The sequence below is a fragment of the Suricata suricatta genome, chromosome 8 (assembly GCF_006229205.1).
Source record: "Suricata suricatta isolate VVHF042 chromosome 8, meerkat_22Aug2017_6uvM2_HiC, whole genome shotgun sequence".
In the NCBI taxonomy this organism is placed as follows: Eukaryota; Metazoa; Chordata; class Mammalia; order Carnivora; family Herpestidae; genus Suricata; species Suricata suricatta.
In genome coordinates, this window is record NC_043707.1 from 94,988,843 (window position 1) to 94,999,824 (window position 10,982).

Here is a 10,982-nt window from a genome sequence, read left to right on the forward strand (position 1 = left end):
ACAGGCTCCAGGCTCTGAGCTGTTAGCACAGAGTCTGATATGGGGCTTGATCTCATGGACTGTGAGATTGTGACCTGAGCTGAAGCTGGACACTTAGCTGAATGAGCCACCCAGGTGCCCCAGGGAGCTTTCAATATAGTATACTTTGTACCCTTTAAAGTTCCCTACTACCTTAGGAGTTAAAAATAAAATTCAGTAGGGGTGCCTGGGTGGCTTGGTCAGTTAAGCATTCAACTTCAGTCTAGGTCATGATCTCACTGTTCCCAAGTTCGTGCCCCACAAGGGGCTCTGGGCTGACAGCTCACAGCCTGAAGCCTGCTTCAGATTCTGTGTCTCCCTCTCTCTCTTGCCCCTCCCGACTCACATTCTGTCTTGCAAAAATAAACAAACATTAAAAAAAATTTAATAAAATAAAATTCATTAACATGGAATATATAATTCATGTCTTACCAGCTTCATGTCTGATCACTCTGAGATACAATATTAGAATCACCCACATACACTGTGCTTTTTATTACCATTATACCTTCATTCATAGTGTAGTCTATCTGGAATACCCACCCCTCTTCAATCTGGCCAACACGGGTTCATCATTTAGGACTCAACTCAGGTACACCCCACTCTACGAAATCTTCCAATTCCCTAAAACTGAGTAAGGCCCGTGCTATGCCCGCATAGTACCTTGTGACTATCCCTATCATGGCTCTTCCCATCCTATCCATTCATGTATTTGTCTCCCTCACTACACTGAAAGCTCTAAGGGGAAGGGGGGCGGATTATGTTTTTCCTCTCTATTCCTAGGACATAGGATTGTATCTGATATATAGATGATGAACAACGTTAGCAGAATGGATGGATACATAAATGAGCAGAGACGTACAAACTACATAGGAGTTTGTGGAAATGCGAATAAGGAATGAATGGATAAATGAATGAGGTTGTGAATAAGAACTGTCCCAGTTTTTCTTTCCTCATTCAAGTTAATGGCTTTTCACCATTTAACTTAGGAACAGAGACATTCTAGCCAAGCCAGCCTGCCAGGAAGATAAATTTCTCTTCTTGGGGTGAGTAGGTCTTTGGAGAAGTTTCATTTTAATTGGAAAATGGATTCATTCACTTCCTGGCTTGGACTCCTAGGTCAGTGCAACACCATGTTGAATGGCTGCCAAGCACCACTGGAGAGGGGGCTAAGACCGGAACAGCACTCCATCAAACGTCCAGTGCGCCAGGACAGCTCAGGACAACCTGGTGTCAGGTCCAGGCTGGCTGACAGGAATGCCCCCTCCTCATTCTTCCCCAAATTTCCTTTAACCCAAACTGTATGCCTAGCCCCAACCCATCAAGGACAGTCTGCTTTACCATTCCACTTGGCATTTCTTTGGGCCTTATTTGTGCACATATATCGTTCCTTGTTCATTTACACCACTGTGACAGAGTACCACTGTCATTTCCTACAGAGCACAGACAAGGCACACAACTGAGAAATCCCTTCACAACTCAACTAGTAGAAAAAGATCACAACTTCATAGGCTCTTTCTCAGAGTGGATACTGAATAGCTCAACACCACAGAAAACATCCCTTCCATAGAACCTCTCTTGCACCTTTTGTGAGAGGCTGTTGTAGAGGACACTGAACACTATGATTTTTGTGACCTGGCTCTAGCTTCCTCCTTATCCTCACCTTTCAACACCTTCACCTATCAACACCCCCATGGTCCTTGATTCTCCAAATAGACTAATACACTGGCAGAGTTCTAAAAAAAAATGCAATATGCTGCTCTACACGGAGGTGCCTCTGAACATTCCGCTGCCTCTTCCCAAAAGACAGACAGCAAGGGCGCATATCCTGGCTCTTAATACTTCACAGCCATGGGCTTCGGAAAAGCGAAATACTCTTCACTTCCACTTCCTTGTCCCATAGTAATTACAGTGAGCAGTAACACTGCCTACACCATAGAGTTGATGAGAGAACAAATGAGCCAATGTATAGGAAGTGTTTAGAGCATCTGGCACATAGTAAGCACATCTTAAATGACTGTTCTTATTATTAGAATGTCAAGAGCACGACCGGTTTCCATCTTCTGCAAGGAGCAGAGACTTCAGAGACTGATGCACCCTGGCTCTACTACCTGTTATTTGGGTTACTTCTGGCCAGGAGTCACCTAATATCTACAAGTCTCATGTTCATCTACAGCAAAGTTTAACTCTAGTACTGTTTGTAGGATTCAACTCAGTGAGTTTATACATATTAATGTGCCCATCCTGGCACATCCCCAATATCTGTTCATTTCCTCCACGATCCGTACTCTTCTCAAATTACTCTTACTCTTCTCTAGTTGAGAGCCTGTCTCTCCAACTAGACTATTGGCTCCTATATGGGGAGGCCTATAACTTATTCAGCTGTACCCCTACAGTGAACAAGAAATAATTATTTCTCAAATGAAATATTTATTGGCCATGCTCCAATCTATCAGCCCCAGTTTGTGGTCAGGTGTGTGCTAGGACCATGAAAGGCAGGCTTATACTGGCTCCAATCTTCCCATGGCTTATTGGGTAGGTGAAGCAAAGGGTCTGCATATGAAACCCTCAGCAGGTATATAAATAATACAGAGTGATTCAAGTGTTACAAACTAAAGATGCTGCATCGTCATGATAGAAAGAGATGGCTGTGAGCAAGCATCCAAGAGACAGGTGTTACATGGGAAGTAGTGTCTGACCTCAGGACAGAGGGAAGCCAAAGAAGGGAGACGGGGGAGGAGGGTGCTCCAGCTGACACAATTGGCTGATAAAAGTTCAGGAAAGCATCAGCTAGATCCCTGGCCATAGAAAGGAACCCTGAGAAGTTCATCCTGAGTGATGCATGTTGAAGTACATTAAGAAGAAATCTAAATTTGTGTTAGACACTCAGGTCCAGAGAGAATGGGAGCCACCATTAGTCCTGGGTGGGGGTGTTTTTTTAATACAGTTTTAGAAAGGTTAGGACAGAATGCCGTGTGGGAAGTCTGGAGGAGACAGGAGACAGGAGGACTACTTTCCTGTTTCGGAGACAGAAGGAGGAGAAAGCACAAGAGGGGAAGGAAGGAAGGTAGGAAGGAAGGAAAGAAGGAAGGTAAGAAGGAAGGAAGGAAGGAAGGAAGGAAGGAAGGAAGGAAGGAAGGAAGGAAGATGAAGGCAAAAGAGAAGATGACCAAGAAAAAAAAAAAAACAGAAAAGATTGAGTAGAAGAGGAAGGAGAAGAAAACAAAGACAAAAGCAAAAGATGGACAGAGAAAGGGGAGATGGGGCAAAGTAAACACGAGGAATGAATACAATGAGAAAGCCAAAACAAAAAGAAAAATGAAAAAGATGTGTGGAAAACAAGAGCAGGACCATGGCAATGTCCCTGACGAGACAAACCATGGAGAGGGAAGGGCAGAAGCCAGAGCCCGCTCTCCGTCTGCACACTGTCTCTCCTCTGGCGAATGAAGTCATGGCTGATGTCACCGCCTCTGAGTCACACGCCCACCAAGGGAGAGGTGGAAAGGGCCCCTGCCTGGTATTCGGACCCACCCTCCTGGACAAGGAGGGTTAATTCACCGCCTCATTCTCTGGGGCGCTGTCTTGTCTGGTCCTGATGCAAGGGAAGTGAGGACACTTCTCCTCTGCCGAGAGAAGATACTGCAGCCATGTGAGCACTGGTCCAGCTCTAGGTCCTTGAGACAGCAGAGTCGGAAAAGGTGGGGCAGATACTTTGCAGCTTTTCTCTGACTATGGCTGGGGTTCGCTGGATCTAACCATGTGCAAGAGGGAAAGTCCCACCATGAAGAGCATTGAATACACAGAAGGGACTCAAAAGGTGCTTTCTGACGGACTCCTTCCCACGTACTGTACTTGTAGTCTCATGGAGGTCTCTTTCCTCCTGTTGTCAGACATCCCAGTGCCAGTCTACCTACCGGGCCTGCCTGCTGCAAGCCACCCAGTCCGAGTGCTTACCTTCCTCCTCTCCACCATCAGCCCCAGCCACACCGCCGCCTCCTGACTCGCCTCCTCTAAGCGGCGCGTACTTTCACAGGGACCCGGAGTCCATCCCACTTACAGTGCACTGTGACTCTATTTCTGCCCCTCTTCTCCCTCTTCGAGAACATGAGCAGCTTAAGGACAGGGCCTCTAATGTTTACTGCGGTATTTCCAGCACTTTACAAAGTACCTGGAACAAAGTCCATTTTCAATAAACATTTGCTGAATAAATGAATGTCCCTGATTGATTCTGGTGTGAACTGACTAGCACATCCTGTTCTTAGACTTCTAAAATGCGTACTCATTCAGGGAGCCTGGATGGCTCAATCGGTGAAGCATCCAACTCTTGATTTTTTTTAATCTTTTTTTTAATTTCTTTTTTTAGAGAGAGAGAGAGAGAGAGAATCTGAAGCAGGCTCTAGGCTCTGAGTTATCAGCACAGAGCCCAACGCGGGGCTTGAACTCACAAATCATGAGATCATGACCTGAGCCGAAGATGGACGCTTAACCGACTGAGCCACCCAGGTGCAACCCCACCCACACCAGCTCTTGATTTCAGCTCAGGTCACGATTCACAAGATCAAGCCTCTCACTGAGCTCCATGCTCACAGCATGTGGAGAATGCTTGGGATTCTCATTCTCTCTCTCTCTCAAAATAAATAAACATTAAAAAAATAAAAAATAAAATAAAATAAAATGTGCCCTCATTCTTATAGCCATCATCCTGAGCATGTGTGTCGCTGAAGACCAGACGCTATAAGTTACCAACAGCATGAGTGAAACTGCTCTGGAGAAGTCTGCTGGGGGCATCTGAGGATGGATTTCCTCTCTCTCTCAGGCTCTTCCCCTCCCCCCAGTCCTGGCCTGTGAGCTGTTATGAGCACACACTTGGATAATTTTGAATTAGATCCCAGCTTGACCACTCATGAGCTGCATGAGGTGAACCTTCTCAGCCTGTTGCCACCTGTTCCAACAGGAGAGTAATACCCATGCCCCAAGTTGTTGGTAAAGATTAAACACACTTTTTTTTAAGTGCCTGCCCCCAAAACAATGTGAGTTTTCCCCTTCACTCCTGGCCTTCTCACCTGCAGCTAGAGACAAGTATATGAAAAATAGACCTAATTTCCATTCAACTTCTGTCATTCTCATCAAAAAATACATCATTACACCAGCACTCTACAACTTGCCGAATACCTTCTAAGACACAGAGACACAATGCTACCATTAACACCATTTTACAGACAGGACCCACATGCCCACAGTGAAGAGGACTGCAGAGTAAGGGAAAAGCTTGGGTGAAACCCTGGCCTCTTGAATTCCAAGGCATATCCACTACTGTCCAGTTGCTGCTTCCCAGGACAAGGGAGGTGCTCAGTAAATACTTGCACAGTGATTCACTCTCTTTCTCAGGTCCATGGGCTTGTCTCTGACCCCCAGCCAAAGCCAGACCACACGGCCTCGTGCCAAGACAACTGCAGCAGGGTTCACTCAGGTCCTGATTCTCTTCTCATCTATCTGAGATCCACAGAATGCCAGCTTTGCCGGAGAACTTCAGGGGTCATGGCAACCAGTTGCTCCTAAATGCCAGGCCATGGATTGGTGCTAGTCCATGAGCAATAGTTTTCACTAACCAAGGGTGAAGTAACAATAATAATTGTATTGGTGAAGATAAAATCATTATTGAAAATATTATGAACAATTAATTGGCAGGCAGATCTTATTTCCTAATTGCATAATTTGCTTTACTTGGACAAGCTCCAATACTCTATACATACACATAGCATTACTGGAAGAAAATGTCTCTGTACAGACCCTTTGGCAAAGCCCGAATGGGAGACAGAGTCCAGGGAAGGCAGAGCCACTTATTCAGGCGGTTCTCGCACTCCTTCTGAACACTCCCTAGTCTTGCATTTTTGAGCCAGAAGACACTGACTGTTGAGATTACGACGCTTGGAAGCCAAACTAAAGCAGTTTTCTAAGAGGGTGTGCGTACGGGTACGGATGGGGCTGTAGAGTTGAGATCAGACTTCCTTGCCGAGGTCGTAGCCTCTCCATGCAGGAAGGATTCAGGAGACATGGGCTTTCAAGGAGATCCCTGAATTACTTTATCAATCAACCAAATGAATGGCCACAGCAATGATGCACAGAGATAATCCTTGAGTGAGGTCTTAGCTACAGAGACGCCTCCAGGAACCTCAGGTTCAAACAAGGTAAGGAACTAGTTAAATCTTCTACCTCTTTTTTTTTTGAACTACAAACACTTAAGGTGAATACAAAGGGGAGGAAGAGGCCAGCTCTTTAAGAGGGATCTAATGTGCTAGACACGGACAAAGAGAAATGGGTTGGAATTTGTGCAGTGGAAAGATCTCAGGCATAATTCTTTAGTTATGCATCTATGTTAGGACAACTTAGATAACTTTTCATTGTAGAATTCATATTTAACTTCAAAGTTTCAATTAGACAAAGGTGTTATCTGGGATTTGAAACTTGAACTAGGAGAACTATCTCTTTCTACCCAAGCATCTCATCTGTATTAGATGCAACAGTCACAAAGTGGTAATCTACTTGCCTCCTTTTATCCTACCTTTTATTATCTGCAAAGGAAGTGATAACACCTACCTCACAGGACTTTCATAAGAATTAAGTAAGAAAGCAAACTTAAAAGCTCATGGTAGATACTTAAAAAACACCTATAAATAAATAAAAATAATAAAATATCATAAAGTACAGGTGGTGATGATGTTTGTAGATGGCAATCAAACAAGGTCAATATCTTAAACAGAATTTATTAAGTAAAGTAAAACATCTTTAACATTTAAAACTGCTTTTGTAAAAGTAATCATGTCTCAACTTACTGCAAAAACTTAAGGTAGACTGACAGATGGACAGAGAGGCAGATGGATGGACACGCACATGCTAAAGCAAGTTCAGTAAAATGTAAATGGCAGACTTCATGTGACGGTTCTGAGCTTCACTATAAAATTCTCCCAATTTTTCTGTATGTTTGAAGATTATAATAAAATGTTGGGGAAAATGGCTTTCACAGCCTCTTGCTTGGTCTTGGGATCAACTTGAAATAAAGGACACCCTTGGCTTCCACTCTGTCTTCATCTACCTACACAGTAGGTACCAGACAAAAAGTTTCTTTCACCCATTAAATTAATAATCCCTGCAACAGAACAGTTATTCTCATTTTAAATGGGGGGGGGGGGGGCTGAAACCAAGCCGTATGTTTAGAGAAATGAGACTGACTTAATTTTCCAGAAGAATCCCATCTAGCATCTTTCCTAACTTCTGGCCTGTCTCCTCCCTTACCTCCATCAACTATCCACCCTGAGCCTCCAGATTTCCCAGGTGACAGTTCACCTCAATGAGGCCAAGTGTGCTAATGACTTCCTTCATCAGGACATACATCGATGCATAAATGCATTGTCCTTTTTTGTGTCTTTTCTAAAGACAGCATTTCCCTTCAACAGGCACATTTTAGCCACTATGAGAGAAGAGGGTTTTTTTCAGTTTTTGTTTTATATCGAATCATCCCATGTAGGCACAAAAGTAGCCAAACTTGGCAATCTTGCTCCTGCCTCTCTGGCTACACTAAAAATACCCAGATGTGGCTGACACTCTGCAAAGTGGTCAAGAAGACTGACAGCAGACAAACCAGGCACATGGGTCTCACACCCCAGTCCTAAGTCTGGCCAGGAATATGAATTCATTTAGCAAATATTTATGGAGTATGATTCCCGTGCCAAGAATTGTGTTTGGCTCTGGGGATACAACATCCAGGTATAGATAAAGAGATCTGGTCCGTGCTCTTAGCAAGCTAAAAATCCATCAACCCAAATGAGAAGGAATGTGGTAGAGCGGGAAAAAAAATATAAGACATGATTTAGAGTCACGTGAACCTTCACTGAAAATGCAATCCTAATCCCTGTGGACAATCACTTCATTTCTTTGAGGCTTGTGTACTCATCTGTAACATGTGGCAAATAGTAATATTTAACCCACAAGTCCATGCCATGGATCAAATAAAGAAAATATACATTGAGGCACCTGGATGGCTCAGTCGGTTGAGCGTCCATCTTTGGCACAGGTCATGATCTCGCAGTTCACATCAGGCTTGCTGCCATCAGTGCAGAAACTGCTTCAGATCCTCTGTACTGCCCCTCTCTACCCTCCTCTGCCCACTGTCTCTCCCCCAAAAAGAAACATTTGAAAAAAAAAAGTTTCTCTTTAAAAAATAAAATAAAATAAACATCAGTCTTCCATAAGTCATAAACTAAAATACAAAATACAGTATAATAAGAGCTGACATTGGGGCACCTGGGTGGCTCAGTTGGTGAAGCGTCCGACTTCGGCTCAGGTCACAATCTTGCCATTCCCGAGTTTGAGCCCCTTTTCAGGCTCTTTGCCGACAGCTCAGAGCCTGGAGCCTGTTTCTGATTCTGTGTCTCCTTCTCTCATTTCCCCTACTCTGCTCACACTCGGTCTCTGTCTCTCTCAAAAATAAACATTAAAAAAAAAAGTTTTTTAAATAATAAAAGCTGGCATTTATTAAATGTTACTAGTTATTAGACTAAGCTCTTTTGTTGTTGTTGTTGTTGTTATTGTTGTCAGTCTGCTTTTTAAAATTACTTTGTTGGGGTGCCTGGGTGGCTTGGTCGGTTAAGTGTCCAACTTCGGCTTAAGTCATGATCTCACAGTTCGTGGGTTTGAGCCCCATATCAGGCTCTGTTCTGACAGCTCAAGCCTGGAATTTGCTTCAGATACTGTGTCTTCCTCTCTCTCTGCCCTTCCCCTGCTCAGTTTCTGTCTCTCAAAAAAGGAATTAAAATGTTTAAAAAAATTTTTTTAATAAAATAAAATTACTTTGTAGGAAAACAATACATATTTGGCATAAGTCAAATATGCAAATGCCAGGATGATAAAGAAAGGATTCGCTGTCCAGGTAAATGAAGGCAGGGCTCCAGCCTTAACACTCCATATATATTTAGTTTGAAGCCTAGTTGATGGGCAGACCCCCCTGGAGAGAACATCCACAAAAGATGCCCTAATGACAGCTGACAACATTGTCCACACTGCTCAAAGGTGGGAAGAATCCGGTCTGAATGTAATAGGGCCCAGGTATAGACATTCATAAGAGAGGCTGTGTGATTCAGTACATAGGTGTTAGATTCTCTTACAGGAACTTCAAGGAAGCAACTTCAAGGGTCGTACACCTGAAGACACGTAGATATACAAGAGAGGCTCAGAGGAGTCCCTGCCTCGATGTGACACCTTCTCTTCACACACAAAACAAGCTGTGACTCAAGGTAGCAGGACTGCAGCCACGGGGTGGCTCTGGGGTGGAAATGAGTGGTAGGTAATACTCCAAACTTCCTTTTCCGCATTGTGGGAAAGAAAATGAACTTACATTTGGTCTGCAGTAGACCTTTACTTTGGACGGGAACTACTGGTCAGATGTACACAATAATCAAAAATGTCACGATAAATGATTTGGTGAGTTCCTTCACCAGTTCATCCATCCGTCGGTTAAAATAATTCCTGAGGGATCAGTGTTAGATGCTAAGCAGTGCTCTAGGCATCAGGGACACAGAGATAAATGAGGCACAATACGGTGTACTAAATTCCAGGATGGGGGTAAGGGGAGGATCCATGGGGGACAAAGAGCAGGACCCTAATCAACACTCGAGGGAGAAAGTCAAGAAAGGCTTCCTGGAGACTTGACAAATTCCTGTCAGTTTTTCCACACAAAGAAAGAAACAGTAAGTTTGCCAGGCCAAGGGAAACCCGGAGCAACGATTCAGTCAGAGGTGTGAGAGAACACGGGTACAGCATCCCTAGAGCCACTGACCAAGAAGTTCGCCATCTGGAAAATCTTTCCACTTCTCTAAGCATTTTGTTATGGGAAAAGTAATGATGGATTCCTTGAATAAATTCCCACAACCCGGGTCTCAAATCCAAACGCCTAGAGGGTAGTGCTGGAAAAGGAAATGAGCAAAAGCAAGCTGGGTGGGGATGGCTGTGAAATGGAGGACACTCGCCCCTTCCGAAGGGGGCAGCCATGCTCAGCCCCGGCCAACTCTTTCCACATGGGAATGCGGGCCCTGGACTGCCAACGCCTTTTGTTAGTTCTTCTAAAGAATCAGAAAATCTGGATTTTTATGTGAAATTTCTTAGTTTTTAAATGTTGAAAACCAATCCCAAAAAAAAAGTTTTTTCAAGCATAGGGTAGGTCGAACAAAAGCCATCTGAGGACCAGATTCCGCCTGTGGGCTGCCAGCCTGCAGCCCTAGCACATTGTGGGAAACAAGCGGTCTCAGAACAAGCATGAGGGCCTGTGGAGACAGCGCAGGAGCGGGAGGCAGGCTGGATCCAGCGAGAATCCTGACTCCACGACTCATGTGCTGTGTAGCTTTGGGGAAGCCACGTCAGGCCTCTGGGTCTCATATGCCTCATCTGTATAATGGGATAATAATACTGTGTCAGTGTTTTTAAAGAAAGCAAGCCCAAGAAGAAAAAAAAAAAAACAACATGCTAAATCATGAAGCAGTATAAACCAGAAAGAGGGGCGCATGGGTGGCTCAGTCGACTAAGCCTCAGACTTCCTGGGTTCAAGCCCCGCATCGGGCTCTGTGCTGACAGCTCGGAGCCTAGAGCCTGCTTCCGATTCTGTGTCCCCCTCTCTCTCTGACCCTCTCCCACTCATGCTCTGTCTCTCTCTGTCTTAAAAATAAATAAAAACATTTAAAAAATTATTAAACCAGAAAGCCTGAGCTCCAGAGAGGTTTTCTTTTCTTTCTGTGTAATTTTGGGTGATTTCTATTGCTTTGTGTTCAGGTTTACTGATCTTTTCTTTTGTAGGGTCTAATCTGTTAATCCCATCCAGTGTATTTTTCATTACAGATATTTTATTTTATTGATTGATTCTGAGAGAGAAAGAAAGAGAGAGTATGGGGAAGGGTAGAGAGAGAGGAGAAAGAGAA

General features: G+C 44.1%; 1 protein-coding gene across 8 annotated transcripts in view; it reads right to left on the reverse strand.

Moving 5' to 3' along the window:
• FGGY (FGGY carbohydrate kinase domain containing) overlaps positions 1-10,982 on the reverse strand; it is a 418,690-nt gene that overhangs the window by 356,342 nt on the left and 51,366 nt on the right. The gene's annotated exons all lie outside the window — the stretch shown is intronic.